The sequence below is a fragment of the Schistocerca piceifrons genome, unplaced genomic scaffold (genome assembly GCF_021461385.2).
Source record: "Schistocerca piceifrons isolate TAMUIC-IGC-003096 unplaced genomic scaffold, iqSchPice1.1 HiC_scaffold_438, whole genome shotgun sequence".
Taxonomy (NCBI): Eukaryota; Metazoa; Arthropoda; class Insecta; order Orthoptera; family Acrididae; genus Schistocerca; species Schistocerca piceifrons.
Window position 1 is genome coordinate 457 of NW_025728665.1, and position 14,257 is coordinate 14,713.

Sequence of the window (14,257 nt, forward strand, 5' to 3'; positions counted from 1 at the left end):
TGCGTGAGCGTCGTGTAAAGTCGGAAAAGTCGTCTGCGTGGGTGAGTGCCATGTTTGGGGAGCGTTTCGTAGTTTGCGCAGTGCAATGGAGACGCGGAAAGTTGTTGTGGCCCAGTCTTTTGCAGTTGGACGACAAGAGTGGTACACAGTAGTAAAGTGCGAGGCAGTGAGTTGGCATGAACAGTCGAGTGCACAATGGGTCTTCAGATGTGCTTGTTACCTCAGGTGCTGTGTGATTGTCGACATGGAGTGAAAACGGAGCAACTTGTGACTGTCCCTTCAATTTAAGACGTTAAAAACGGACGGAATTTGCAGTCGTAATACCAGAGCATCGAAACTACTTGGAACTCTTGCGTATGTGAACGTGTCCGCGCCTTTGTACTCTGGTCCCTTCACCCCTGCAAACCAACCAACCATCGTGTCCGTGCACATAAGAGTAGCAAAGAACGGAGAACAGCGCAGCTTGGTTGTGCTTGGGGGCGTAGCTCAGTTGGTAGAGCGTTCGCTTTGCATGTGAAAGGTCCCGGGTTCAAGCCCCGGCGCCTCCATGTTTTGTGGTCAGTGCGTGGTAAGTGTTGGTCGCGGCGAGCCTAAAGGCACGCAAGATGTTGCAAAGCCAGCGTCACAGACTCGTATACTGACGTAAGGAGAGCAAGACGTAAATGTGAGGACCGGCTGTTGTCGAGGTGTCATCGAGTGCAAATCTGCCTTAGGTATAACGGCCTAACCTCAATGAAGTCTAGAGAGTGGACAACACGTTCGTCTACCTCAGAGCGTTGGCCGAACGCTATTTTCGACGTCGTGCGTGCCACTTTGATTTTGGCCAACTACGATTCGATACAGAATGCAGGAAACCTGAAAGACACCCTCACGGACACATTGAGAGTAGTGTTTGTCAGCGGAATAATGGGAGTGCAAGGGTCTGTGTCATTGATATGGCTGTATGTAGCGCGGTTCGTCAGCAGGGGGCGTAGCTCAGATGGTAGAGCGCTCGCTTAGCATGCGAGAGGTACTGGGATCGATACCCAGCGCCTCCAGAATTTTTAACACCCCAACATGCGCACACTGCCATGCAAGTGGAATAATTCACAGCCAGAAAATGTGTCAAGGCAGATACGAGCCAACGATTAGCAGCCACAATTGGCAAGCGTGCTGTAATGCGCACGAAGCACCCTCCTCCCACCACTACACATAATTTAGAAACAGTACAAGTGTTCCCATAAGATTCTCAAACCTATGTCGCAAAGATCAGCCTTGCGCCGAATTCACAAAAATCCCACTGCACATTCCAATTCTTGACGTGCAGTCGGCTGCTACTGGTGTTGCTAGTTGTGACTGCTGATGACAGATGCCGTAGCAATCAATTCATGGAGTGACTTGTATGTTTTGCGATACTCTGTCTCTGACAAGCAAGCAGAGGTGACATAGGCGCGAACACAGGAAGCTTGCAGCCCCTCGCTGCCTGCAGACACCGAACAGCCACACTAGGAGGGCGGCCTAAGTCGTAGGCGAAATGTGCTCATTCGCTTGTGTGCGACGTCAAGCTCTAAATAAGGCTGTCACTAGCGTGAGCGTTGCGTGAGCGTCGTGTAAAGTCGGAAAAGTCGTCTGCGTGGGTGAGTGCCATGTTTGGGGAGCGTTTCGTAGTTTGCGCAGTGCAATGGAGACGCGGAAAGTTGTTGTGGCCCAGTCTTTTGCAGTTGGACGACAAGAGTGGTACACAGTAGTAAAGTGCGAGGCAGTGAGTTGGCATGAACAGTCGAGTGCACAATGGGTCTTCAGATGTGCTTGTTACCTCAGGTGCTGCGTGATTGTCGACATGGAGTGAAAACGGAGCAACTTGTGACTGTCCCTTCAATTTAAGACGTTAAAAACGGACGGAATTTGCAGTCGTAATACCAGAGCATCGAAACTACTTGGAACTCTTGCGTATGTGAACGTGTCCGCGCCTTTGTACTCTGGTCCCTTCACCCCTGCAAACCAACCAACCATCGTGTCCGTGCACATAAGAGTAGCAAAGAACGGAGAACAGCGCAGCTTGGTTGTGCTTGGGGGCGTAGCTCAGTTGGTAGAGCGTTCGCTTTGCATGTGAAAGGTCCCGGGTTCAAGCCCCGGCGCCTCCATGTTTTGTGGTCAGTGCGTGGTAAGTGTTGGTCGCGGCGAGCCTAAAGGCACGCAAGATGTTGCAAAGCCAGCGTCACAGACTCGTATACTGACGTAAGGAGAGCAAGACGTAAATGTGAGGACCGGCTGTTGTCGAGGTGTCATCGAGTGCAAATCTGCCTTAGGTATAACGGCCTAACCTCAATGAAGTCTAGAGAGTGGACAACACGTTCGTCTACCTCAGAGCGTTGGCCGAACGCTATTTTCGACGTCGTGCGTGCCACTTTGATTTTGGCCAACTACGATTCGATACAGAATGCAGGAAACCTGAAAGACACCCTCACGGACACATTGAGAGTAGTGTTTGTCAGCGGAATAATGGGAGTGCAAGGGTCTGTGTCATTGATATGGCTGTATGTAGGGCGGTTCGTCAGCAGGGGGCGTAGCTCAGATGGTAGAGCGCTCGCTTAGCATGCGAGAGGTACTGGGATCGATACCCAGCGCCTCCAGAATTTTTAACACCCCAACATGCGCACACTGCCATGCAAGTGGAATAATTCACAGCCAGAAAATGTGTCAAGGCAGATACGAGCCAACGATTAGCAGCCACAATTGGCAAGCGTGCTGTAATGCGCACGAAGCACCCTCCTCCCACCACTACACATAATTTAGAAACAGTACAAGTGTTCCCATAAGATTCTCAAACCTATGTCGCAAAGATCAGCCTTGCGCCGAATTCACAAAAATCCCACTGCACATTCCAATTCTTGACGTGCAGTCGGCTGCTACTGGTGTTGCTAGTTGTGGACTGCTGATGACAGATGCCGTAGCAATCAATTCATGGAGTGACTTGTATGTTTTGCGATACTCTGTCTCTGACAAGCAAGCAGAGGTGACATAGGCGCGAACACAGGAAGCTTGCAGCCCCTCGCTGCCTGCAGACACCGAACAGCCACACTAGGAGGGCGGCCTAAGTCGTAGGCGAAATGTGCTCATTCGCTTGTGTGCGACGTCAAGCTCTAAATAAGGCTGTCACTAGCGTGAGCGTTGCGTGAGCGTCGTGTAAAGTCGGAAAAGTCGTCTGCGTGGGTGAGTGCCATGTTTGGGGGAGCGTTTCGTAGTTTGCGCAGTGCAATGGAGACGCGGAAAGTTGTTGTGGCCCAGTCTTTTGCAGTTGGACGACAAGAGTGGTACACAGTAGTAAAGTGCGAGGCAGTGAGTTGGCATGAACAGTCGAGTGCACAATGGGTCTTCAGATGTGCTTGTTACCTCAGGTGCTGCGTGATTGTCGACATGGAGTGAAAACGGAGCAACTTGTGACTGTCCCTTCAATTTAAGACGTTAAAAACGGACGGAATTTGCAGTCGTAATACCAGAGCATCGAAACTACTTGGAACTCTTGCGTATGTGAACGTGTCCGCGCCTTTGTACTCTGGTCCCTTCACCCCTGCAAACCAACCAACCATCGTGTCCGTGCACATAAGAGTAGCAAAGAACGGAGAACAGCGCAGCTTGGTTGTGCTTGGGGGCGTAGCTCAGTTGGTAGAGCGTTCGCTTTGCATGTGAAAGGTCCCGGGTTCAAGCCCCGGCGCCTCCATGTTTTGTGGTCAGTGCGTGGTAAGTGTTGGTCGCGGCGAGCCTAAAGGCACGCAAGATGTTGCAAAGCCAGCGTCACAGACTCGTATACTGACGTAAGGAGAGCAAGACGTAAATGTGAGGACCGGCTGTTGTCGAGGTGTCATCGAGTGCAAATCTGCCTTAGGTATAACGGCCTAACCTCAATGAAGTCTAGAGAGTGGACAACACGTTCGTCTACCTCAGAGCGTTGGCCGAACGCTATTTTCGACGTCGTGCGTGCCACTTTGATTTTGGCCAACTACGATTCGATACAGAATGCAGGAAACCTGAAAGACACCCTCACGGACACATTGAGAGTAGTGTTTGTCAGCGGAATAATGGGAGTGCAAGGGTCTGTGTCATTGATATGGCTGTATGTAGGGCGGTTCGGTTCTAGCAGGGGGCGTAGCTCAGATGGTAGAGCGCTCGCTTAGCATGCGAGAGGTACTGGGATCGATACCCAGCGCCTCCAGAATTTTTAACACCCCAACATGCGCACACTGCCATGCAAGTGGAATAATTCACAGCCAGAAAATGTGTCAAGGCAGATACGAGCCAACGATTAGCAGCCACAATTGGCAAGCGTGCTGTAATGCGCACGAAGCACCCTCCTCCCACCACTACACATAATTTAGAAACAGTACAAGTGTTCCCATAAGATTCTCAAACCTATGTCGCAAAGATCAGCCTTGCGCCGAATTCACAAAAATCCCACTGCACATTCCAATTCTTGACGTGCAGTCGGCTGCTACTGGTGTTGCTAGTTGTGACTGCTGATGACAGATGCCGTAGCAATCAATTCATGGAGTGACTTGTATGTTTTGCGATACTCTGTCTCTGACAAGCAAGCAGAGGTGACATAGGCGCGAACACAGGAAGCTTGCAGCCCCTCGCTGCCTGCAGACACCGAACAGCCACACTAGGAGGGCGGCCTAAGTCGTAGGCGAAATGTGCTCATTCGCTTGTGTGCGACGTCAAGCTCTAAATAAGGCTGTCACTAGCGTGAGCGTCGTGTAAAGTCGGAAAAGTCGTCTGCGTGGGTGAGTGCCATGTTTGGGGAGCGTTTCGTAGTTTGCGCAGTGCAATGGAGACGCGGAAAGTTGTTGTGGCCCAGTCTTTTGCAGTTGGACGACAAGAGTGGTACACAGTAGTAAAGTGCGAGGCAGTGAGTTGGCATGAACAGTCGAGTGCACAATGGGTCTTCAGATGTGCTTGTTACCTCAGGTGCTGTGTGATTGTCGACATGGAGTGAAAACGGAGCAACTTGTGACTGTCCCTTCAATTTAAGACGTTAAAAACGGACGGAATTTGCAGTCGTAATACCAGAGCATCGAAACTACTTGGAACTCTTGCGTATGTGAACGTGTCCGCGCCTTTGTACTCTGGTCCCTTCACCCCTGCAAACCAACCAACCATCGTGTCCGTGCACATAAGAGTAGCAAAGAACGGAGAACAGCGCAGCTTGGTTGTGCTTGGGGGCGTAGCTCAGTTGGTAGAGCGTTCGCTTTGCATGTGAAAGGTCCCGGGTTCAAGCCCCGGCGCCTCCATGTTTTGTGGTCAGTGCGTGGTAAGTGTTGGTCGCGGCGAGCCTAAAGGCACGCAAGATGTTGCAAAGCCAGCGTCACAGACTCGTATACTGACGTAAGGAGAGCAAGACGTAAATGTGAGGACCGGCTGTTGTCGAGGTGTCATCGAGTGCAAATCTGCCTTAGGTATAACGGCCTAACCTCAATGAAGTCTAGAGAGTGGACAACACGTTCGTCTACCTCAGAGCGTTGGCCGAACGCTATTTTCGACGTCGTGCGTGCCACTTTGATTTTGGCCAACTACGATTCGATACAGAATGCAGGAAACCTGAAAGACACCCTCACGGACACATTGAGAGTAGTGTTTGTCAGCGGAATAATGGGAGTGCAAGGGTCTGTGTCATTGATATGGCTGTATGTAGGGCGGTTCGTCAGCAGGGGGCGTAGCTCAGATGGTAGAGCGCTCGCTTAGCATGCGAGAGGTACTGGGATCGATACCCAGCGCCTCCAGAATTTTTAACACCCCAACATGCGCACACTGCCATGCAAGTGGAATAATTCACAGCCAGAAAATGTGTCAAGGCAGATACGAGCCAACGATTAGCAGCCACAATTGGCAAGCGTGCTGTAATGCGCACGAAGCACCCTCCTCCCACCACTACACATAATTTAGAAACAGTACAAGTGTTCCCATAAGATTCTCAAACCTATGTCGCAAAGATCAGCCTTGCGCCGAATTCACAAAAATCCCACTGCACATTCCAATTCTTGACGTGCAGTCGGCTGCTACTGGTGTTGCTAGTTGTGACTGCTGATGACAGATGCCGTAGCAATCAATTCATGGAGTGACTTGTATGTTTTGCGATACTCTGTCTCTGACAAGCAAGCAGAGGTGACATAGGCGCGAACACAGGAAGCTTGCAGCCCCTCGCTGCCTGCAGACACCGAACAGCCACACTAGGAGGGCGGCCTAAGTCGTAGGCGAAATGTGCTCATTCGCTTGTGTGCGACGTCAAGCTCTAAATAAGGCTGTCACTAGCGTGAGCGTTGCGTGAGCGTCGTGTAAAGTCGGAAAAGTCGTCTGCGTGGGTGAGTGCCATGTTTGGGGAGCGTTTCGTAGTTTGCGCAGTGCAATGGAGACGCGGAAAGTTGTTGTGGCCCAGTCTTTTGCAGTTGGACGACAAGAGTGGTACACAGTAGTAAAGTGCGAGGCAGTGAGTTGGCATGAACAGTCGAGTGCACAATGGGTCTTCAGATGTGCTTGTTACCTCAGGTGCTGTGTGATTGTCGACATGGAGTGAAAACGGAGCAACTTGTGACTGTCCCTTCAATTTAAGACGTTAAAAACGGACGGAATTTGCAGTCGTAATACCAGAGCATCGAAACTACTTGGAACTCTTGCGTATGTGAACGTGTCCGCGCCTTTGTACTCTGGTCCCTTCACCCCTGCAAACCAACCAACCATCGTGTCCGTGCACATAAGAGTAGCAAAGAACGGAGAACAGCGCAGCTTGGTTGTGCTTGGGGGCGTAGCTCAGTTGGTAGAGCGTTCGCTTTGCATGTGAAAGGTCCCGGGTTCAAGCCCCGGCGCCTCCATGTTTTGTGGTCAGTGCGTGGTAAGTGTTGGTCGCGGCGAGCCTAAAGGCACGCAAGATGTTGCAAAGCCAGCGTCACAGACTCGTATACTGACGTAAGGAGAGCAAGACGTAAATGTGAGGACCGGCTGTTGTCGAGGTGTCATCGAGTGCAAATCTGCCTTAGGTATAACGGCCTAACCTCAATGAAGTCTAGAGAGTGGACAACACGTTCGTCTACCTCAGAGCGTTGGCCGAACGCTATTTTCGACGTCGTGCGTGCCACTTTGATTTTGGCCAACTACGATTCGATACAGAATGCAGGAAACCTGAAAGACACCCTCACGGACACATTGAGAGTAGTGTTTGTCAGCGGAATAATGGGAGTGCAAGGGTCTGTGTCATTGATATGGCTGTATGTAGCGCGGTTCGTCAGCAGGGGGCGTAGCTCAGATGGTAGAGCGCTCGCTTAGCATGCGAGAGGTACTGGGATCGATACCCAGCGCCTCCAGAATTTTTAACACCCCAACATGCGCACACTGCCATGCAAGTGGAATAATTCACAGCCAGAAAATGTGTCAAGGCAGATACGAGCCAACGATTAGCAGCCACAATTGGCAAGCGTGCTGTAATGCGCACGAAGCACCCTCCTCCCACCACTACACATAATTTAGAAACAGTACAAGTGTTCCCATAAGATTCTCAAACCTATGTCGCAAAGATCAGCCTTGCGCCGAATTCACAAAAATCCCACTGCACATTCCAATTCTTGACGTGCAGTCGGCTGCTACTGGTGTTGCTAGTTGTGACTGCTGATGACAGATGCCGTAGCAATCAATTCATGGAGTGACTTGTATGTTTTGCGATACTCTGTCTCTGACAAGCAAGCAGAGGTGACATAGGCGCGAACACAGGAAGCTTGCAGCCCCTCGCTGCCTGCAGACACCGAACAGCCACACTAGGAGGGCGGCCTAAGTCGTAGGCGAAATGTGCTCATTCGCTTGTGTGCGACGTCAAGCTCTAAATAAGGCTGTCACTAGCGTGAGCGTTGCGTGAGCGTCGTGTAAAGTCGGAAAAGTCGTCTGCGTGGGTGAGTGCCATGTTTGGGGAGCGTTTCGTAGTTTGCGCAGTGCAATGGAGACGCGGAAAGTTGTTGTGGCCCAGTCTTTTGCAGTTGGACGACAAGAGTGGTACACAGTAGTAAAGTGCGAGGCAGTGAGTTGGCATGAACAGTCGAGTGCACAATGGGTCTTCAGATGTGCTTGTTACCTCAGGTGCTGTGTGATTGTCGACATGGAGTGAAAACGGAGCAACTTGTGACTGTCCCTTCAATTTAAGACGTTAAAAACGGACGGAATTTGCAGTCGTAATACCAGAGCATCGAAACTACTTGGAACTCTTGCGTATGTGAACGTGTCCGCGCCTTTGTACTCTGGTCCCTTCACCCCTGCAAACCAACCAACCATCGTGTCCGTGCACATAAGAGTAGCAAAGAACGGAGAACAGCGCAGCTTGGTTGTGCTTGGGGGCGTAGCTCAGTTGGTAGAGCGTTCGCTTTGCATGTGAAAGGTCCCGGGTTCAAGCCCCGGCGCCTCCATGTTTTGTGGTCAGTGCGTGGTAAGTGTTGGTCGCGGCGAGCCTAAAGGCACGCAAGATGTTGCAAAGCCAGCGTCACAGACTCGTATACTGACGTAAGGAGAGCAAGACGTAAATGTGAGGACCGGCTGTTGTCGAGGTGTCATCGAGTGCAAATCTGCCTTAGGTATAACGGCCTAACCTCAATGAAGTCTAGAGAGTGGACAACACGTTCGTCTACCTCAGAGCGTTGGCCGAACGCTATTTTCGACGTCGTGCGTGCCACTTTGATTTTGGCCAACTACGATTCGATACAGAATGCAGGAAACCTGAAAGACACCCTCACGGACACATTGAGAGTAGTGTTTGTCAGCGGAATAATGGGAGTGCAAGGGTCTGTGTCATTGATATGGCTGTATGTAGCGCGGTTCGTCAGCAGGGGGCGTAGCTCAGATGGTAGAGCGCTCGCTTAGCATGCGAGAGGTACTGGGATCGATACCCAGCGCCTCCAGAATTTTTAACACCCCAACATGCGCACACTGCCATGCAAGTGGAATAATTCACAGCCAGAAAATGTGTCAAGGCAGATACGAGCCAACGATTAGCAGCCACAATTGGCAAGCGTGCTGTAATGCGCACGAAGCACCCTCCTCCCACCACTACACATAATTTAGAAACAGTACAAGTGTTCCCATAAGATTCTCAAACCTATGTCGCAAAGATCAGCCTTGCGCCGAATTCACAAAAATCCCACTGCACATTCCAATTCTTGACGTGCAGTCGGCTGCTACTGGTGTTGCTAGTTGTGACTGCTGATGACAGATGCCGTAGCAATCAATTCATGGAGTGACTTGTATGTTTTGCGATACTCTGTCTCTGACAAGCAAGCAGAGGTGACATAGGCGCGAACACAGGAAGCTTGCAGCCCCTCGCTGCCTGCAGACACCGAACAGCCACACTAGGAGGGCGGCCTAAGTCGTAGGCGAAATGTGCTCATTCGCTTGTGTGCGACGTCAAGCTCTAAATAAGGCTGTCACTAGCGTGAGCGTCGTGTAAAGTCGGAAAAGTCGTCTGCGTGGGTGAGTGCCATGTTTGGGGAGCGTTTCGTAGTTTGCGCAGTGCAATGGAGACGCGGAAAGTTGTTGTGGCCCAGTCTTTTGCAGTTGGACGACAAGAGTGGTACACAGTAGTAAAGTGCGAGGCAGTGAGTTGGCATGAACAGTCGAGTGCACAATGGGTCTTCAGATGTGCTTGTTACCTCAGGTGCTGTGTGATTGTCGACATGGAGTGAAAACGGAGCAACTTGTGACTGTCCCTTCAATTTAAGACGTTAAAAACGGACGGAATTTGCAGTCGTAATACCAGAGCATCGAAACTACTTGGAACTCTTGCGTATGTGAACGTGTCCGCGCCTTTGTACTCTGGTCCCTTCACCCCTGCAAACCAACCAACCATCGTGTCCGTGCACATAAGAGTAGCAAAGAACGGAGAACAGCGCAGCTTGGTTGTGCTTGGGGGCGTAGCTCAGTTGGTAGAGCGTTCGCTTTGCATGTGAAAGGTCCCGGGTTCAAGCCCCGGCGCCTCCATGTTTTGTGGTCAGTGCGTGGTAAGTGTTGGTCGCGGCGAGCCTAAAGGCACGCAAGATGTTGCAAAGCCAGCGTCACAGACTCGTATACTGACGTAAGGAGAGCAAGACGTAAATGTGAGGACCGGCTGTTGTCGAGGTGTCATCGAGTGCAAATCTGCCTTAGGTATAACGGCCTAACCTCAATGAAGTCTAGAGAGTGGACAACACGTTCGTCTACCTCAGAGCGTTGGCCGAACGCTATTTTCGACGTCGTGCGTGCCACTTTGATTTTGGCCAACTACGATTCGATACAGAATGCAGGAAACCTGAAAGACACCCTCACGGACACATTGAGAGTAGTGTTTGTCAGCGGAATAATGGGAGTGCAAGGGTCTGTGTCATTGATATGGCTGTATGTAGCGCGGTTCGTCAGCAGGGGGCGTAGCTCAGATGGTAGAGCGCTCGCTTAGCATGCGAGAGGTACTGGGATCGATACCCAGCGCCTCCAGAATTTTTAACACCCCAACATGCGCACACTGCCATGCAAGTGGAATAATTCACAGCCAGAAAATGTGTCAAGGCAGATACGAGCCAACGATTAGCAGCCACAATTGGCAAGCGTGCTGTAATGCGCACGAAGCACCCTCCTCCCACCACTACACATAATTTAGAAACAGTACAAGTGTTCCCATAAGATTCTCAAACCTATGTCGCAAAGATCAGCCTTGCGCCGAATTCACAAAAATCCCACTGCACATTCCAATTCTTGACGTGCAGTCGGCTGCTACTGGTGTTGCTAGTTGTGACTGCTGATGACAGATGCCGTAGCAATCAATTCATGGAGTGACTTGTATGTTTTGCGATACTCTGTCTCTGACAAGCAAGCAGAGGTGACATAGGCGCGAACACAGGAAGCTTGCAGCCCCTCGCTGCCTGCAGACACCGAACAGCCACACTAGGAGGGCGGCCTAAGTCGTAGGCGAAATGTGCTCATTCGCTTGTGTGCGACGTCAAGCTCTAAATAAGGCTGTCACTAGCGTGAGCGTTGCGTGAGCGTCGTGTAAAGTCGGAAAAGTCGTCTGCGTGGGTGAGTGCCATGTTTGGGGAGCGTTTCGTAGTTTGCGCAGTGCAATGGAGACGCGGAAAGTTGTTGTGGCCCAGTCTTTTGCAGTTGGACGACAAGAGTGGTACACAGTAGTAAAGTGCGAGGCAGTGAGTTGGCATGAACAGTCGAGTGCACAATGGGTCTTCAGATGTGCTTGTTACCTCAGGTGCTGTGTGATTGTCGACATGGAGTGAAAACGGAGCAACTTGTGACTGTCCCTTCAATTTAAGACGTTAAAAACGGACGGAATTTGCAGTCGTAATACCAGAGCATCGAAACTACTTGGAACTCTTGCGTATGTGAACGTGTCCGCGCCTTTGTACTCTGGTCCCTTCACCCCTGCAAACCAACCAACCATCGTGTCCGTGCACATAAGAGTAGCAAAGAACGGAGAACAGCGCAGCTTGGTTGTGCTTGGGGGCGTAGCTCAGTTGGTAGAGCGTTCGCTTTGCATGTGAAAGGTCCCGGGTTCAAGCCCCGGCGCCTCCATGTTTTGTGGTCAGTGCGTGGTAAGTGTTGGTCGCGGCGAGCCTAAAGGCACGCAAGATGTTGCAAAGCCAGCGTCACAGACTCGTATACTGACGTAAGGAGAGCAAGACGTAAATGTGAGGACCGGCTGTTGTCGAGGTGTCATCGAGTGCAAATCTGCCTTAGGTATAACGGCCTAACCTCAATGAAGTCTAGAGAGTGGACAACACGTTCGTCTACCTCAGAGCGTTGGCCGAACGCTATTTTCGACGTCGTGCGTGCCACTTTGATTTTGGCCAACTACGATTCGATACAGAATGCAGGAAACCTGAAAGACACCCTCACGGACACATTGAGAGTAGTGTTTGTCAGCGGAATAATGGGAGTGCAAGGGTCTGTGTCATTGATATGGCTGTATGTAGCGCGGTTCGTCAGCAGGGGGCGTAGCTCAGATGGTAGAGCGCTCGCTTAGCATGCGAGAGGTACTGGGATCGATACCCAGCGCCTCCAGAATTTTTAACACCCCAACATGCGCACACTGCCATGCAAGTGGAATAATTCACAGCCAGAAAATGTGTCAAGGCAGATACGAGCCAACGATTAGCAGCCACAATTGGCAAGCGTGCTGTAATGCGCACGAAGCACCCTCCTCCCACCACTACACATAATTTAGAAACAGTACAAGTGTTCCCATAAGATTCTCAAACCTATGTCGCAAAGATCAGCCTTGCGCCGAATTCACAAAAATCCCACTGCACATTCCAATTCTTGACGTGCAGTCGGCTGCTACTGGTGTTGCTAGTTGTGACTGCTGATGACAGATGCCGTAGCAATCAATTCATGGAGTGACTTGTATGTTTTGCGATACTCTGTCTCTGACAAGCAAGCAGAGGTGACATAGGCGCGAACACAGGAAGCTTGCAGCCCCTCGCTGCCTGCAGACACCGAACAGCCACACTAGGAGGGCGGCCTAAGTCGTAGGCGAAATGTGCTCATTCGCTTGTGTGCGACGTCAAGCTCTAAATAAGGCTGTCACTAGCGTGAGCGTTGCGTGAGCGTCGTGTAAAGTCGGAAAAGTCGTCTGCGTGGGTGAGTGCCATGTTTGGGGAGCGTTTCGTAGTTTGCGCAGTGCAATGGAGACGCGGAAAGTTGTTGTGGCCCAGTCTTTTGCAGTTGGACGACAAGAGTGGTACACAGTAGTAAAGTGCGAGGCAGTGAGTTGGCATGAACAGTCGAGTGCACAATGGGTCTTCAGATGTGCTTGTTACCTCAGGTGCTGTGTGATTGTCGACATGGAGTGAAAACGGAGCAACTTGTGACTGTCCCTTCAATTTAAGACGTTAAAAACGGACGGAATTTGCAGTCGTAATACCAGAGCATCGAAACTACTTGGAACTCTTGCGTATGTGAACGTGTCCGCGCCTTTGTACTCTGGTCCCTTCACCCCTGCAAACCAACCAACCATCGTGTCCGTGCACATAAGAGTAGCAAAGAACGGAGAACAGCGCAGCTTGGTTGTGCTTGGGGGCGTAGCTCAGTTGGTAGAGCGTTCGCTTTGCATGTGAAAGGTCCCGGGTTCAAGCCCCGGCGCCTCCATGTTTTGTGGTCAGTGCGTGGTAAGTGTTGGTCGCGGCGAGCCTAAAGGCACGCAAGATGTTGCAAAGCCAGCGTCACAGACTCGTATACTGACGTAAGGAGAGCAAGACGTAAATGTGAGGACCGGCTGTTGTCGAGGTGTCATCGAGTGCAAATCTGCCTTAGGTATAACGGCCTAACCTCAATGAAGTCTAGAGAGTGGACAACACGTTCGTCTACCTCAGAGCGTTGGCCGAACGCTATTTTCGACGTCGTGCGTGCCACTTTGATTTTGGCCAACTACGATTCGATACAGAATGCAGGAAACCTGAAAGACACCCTCACGGACACATTGAGAGTAGTGTTTGTCAGCGGAATAATGGGAGTGCAAGGGTCTGTGTCATTGATATGGCTGTATGTAGCGCGGTTCGTCAGCAGGGGGCGTAGCTCAGATGGTAGAGCGCTCGCTTAGCATGCGAGAGGTACTGGGATCGATACCCAGCGCCTCCAGAATTTTTAACACCCCAACATGCGCACACTGCCATGCAAGTGGAATAATTCACAGCCAGAAAATGTGTCAAGGCAGATACGAGCCAACGATTAGCAGCCACAATTGGCAAGCGTGCTGTAATGCGCACGAAGCACCCTCCTCCCACCACTACACATAATTTAGAAACAGTACAAGTGTTCCCATAAGATTCTCAAACCTATGTCGCAAAGATCAGCCTTGCGCCGAATTCACAAAAATCCCACTGCACATTCCAATTCTTGACGTGCAGTCGGCTGCTACTGGTGTTGCTAGTTGTGACTGCTGATGACAGATGCCGTAGCAATCAATTCATGGAGTGACTTGTATGTTTTGCGATACTCTGTCTCTGACAAGCAAGCAGAGGTGACATAGGCGCGAACACAGGAAGCTTGCAGCCCCTCGCTGCCTGCAGACACCGAACAGCCACACTAGGAGGGCGGCCTAAGTCGTAGGCGAAATGTGCTCATTCGCTTGTGTGCGACGTCAAGCTCTAAATAAGGCTGTCACTAGCGTGAGCGTTGCGTGAGCGTCGTGTAAAGTCGGAAAAGTCGTCTGCGTGGGTGAGTGCCATGTTTGGGGAGCGTTTCGTAGTTTGCGCAGTGCAATGGAGACGCGGAA

The 14,257-nt window shown here is 51.1% G+C and overlaps 18 non-coding genes across 18 annotated transcripts; all 18 read left to right on the forward strand.

Moving 5' to 3' along the window:
• Positions 1-475: 475 nt before the first annotated feature.
• On the forward strand, positions 476-548 carry Trnaa-ugc. Its single transcript has one exon. It is a non-coding gene; the product is annotated as a tRNA-Ala (tRNA).
• Positions 549-964: 416 nt separating this feature from the next.
• Positions 965-1,037, forward strand: Trnaa-agc. The gene has a single exon. It is a non-coding gene; the product is annotated as a tRNA-Ala (tRNA).
• A 1,013-nt stretch (positions 1,038-2,050) lies between these two features.
• On the forward strand, positions 2,051-2,123 carry Trnaa-ugc. Its single transcript has one exon. It is a non-coding gene; the product is annotated as a tRNA-Ala (tRNA).
• Positions 2,124-2,539: 416 nt separating this feature from the next.
• On the forward strand, positions 2,540-2,612 carry Trnaa-agc. The gene has a single exon. It is a non-coding gene; the product is annotated as a tRNA-Ala (tRNA).
• Positions 2,613-3,627: 1,015 nt separating this feature from the next.
• Trnaa-ugc lies at positions 3,628-3,700 on the forward strand. The gene has a single exon. It is a non-coding gene; the product is annotated as a tRNA-Ala (tRNA).
• Positions 3,701-4,119: 419 nt separating this feature from the next.
• Positions 4,120-4,192, forward strand: Trnaa-agc. The gene has a single exon. It is a non-coding gene; the product is annotated as a tRNA-Ala (tRNA).
• A 1,002-nt stretch (positions 4,193-5,194) lies between these two features.
• Positions 5,195-5,267, forward strand: Trnaa-ugc. Its single transcript has one exon. It is a non-coding gene; the product is annotated as a tRNA-Ala (tRNA).
• Positions 5,268-5,683: 416 nt separating this feature from the next.
• Positions 5,684-5,756, forward strand: Trnaa-agc. The gene has a single exon. It is a non-coding gene; the product is annotated as a tRNA-Ala (tRNA).
• A 1,013-nt stretch (positions 5,757-6,769) lies between these two features.
• Trnaa-ugc lies at positions 6,770-6,842 on the forward strand. Its single transcript has one exon. It is a non-coding gene; the product is annotated as a tRNA-Ala (tRNA).
• A 416-nt stretch (positions 6,843-7,258) lies between these two features.
• Positions 7,259-7,331, forward strand: Trnaa-agc. Its single transcript has one exon. It is a non-coding gene; the product is annotated as a tRNA-Ala (tRNA).
• A 1,013-nt stretch (positions 7,332-8,344) lies between these two features.
• Trnaa-ugc lies at positions 8,345-8,417 on the forward strand. The gene has a single exon. It is a non-coding gene; the product is annotated as a tRNA-Ala (tRNA).
• Positions 8,418-8,833: 416 nt separating this feature from the next.
• Trnaa-agc lies at positions 8,834-8,906 on the forward strand. Its single transcript has one exon. It is a non-coding gene; the product is annotated as a tRNA-Ala (tRNA).
• Positions 8,907-9,908: 1,002 nt separating this feature from the next.
• Trnaa-ugc lies at positions 9,909-9,981 on the forward strand. The gene has a single exon. It is a non-coding gene; the product is annotated as a tRNA-Ala (tRNA).
• Positions 9,982-10,397: 416 nt separating this feature from the next.
• Trnaa-agc lies at positions 10,398-10,470 on the forward strand. The gene has a single exon. It is a non-coding gene; the product is annotated as a tRNA-Ala (tRNA).
• A 1,013-nt stretch (positions 10,471-11,483) lies between these two features.
• Positions 11,484-11,556, forward strand: Trnaa-ugc. The gene has a single exon. It is a non-coding gene; the product is annotated as a tRNA-Ala (tRNA).
• A 416-nt stretch (positions 11,557-11,972) lies between these two features.
• On the forward strand, positions 11,973-12,045 carry Trnaa-agc. Its single transcript has one exon. It is a non-coding gene; the product is annotated as a tRNA-Ala (tRNA).
• A 1,013-nt stretch (positions 12,046-13,058) lies between these two features.
• Trnaa-ugc lies at positions 13,059-13,131 on the forward strand. The gene has a single exon. It is a non-coding gene; the product is annotated as a tRNA-Ala (tRNA).
• Positions 13,132-13,547: 416 nt separating this feature from the next.
• On the forward strand, positions 13,548-13,620 carry Trnaa-agc. Its single transcript has one exon. It is a non-coding gene; the product is annotated as a tRNA-Ala (tRNA).
• Positions 13,621-14,257: the final 637 nt, after the last annotated feature.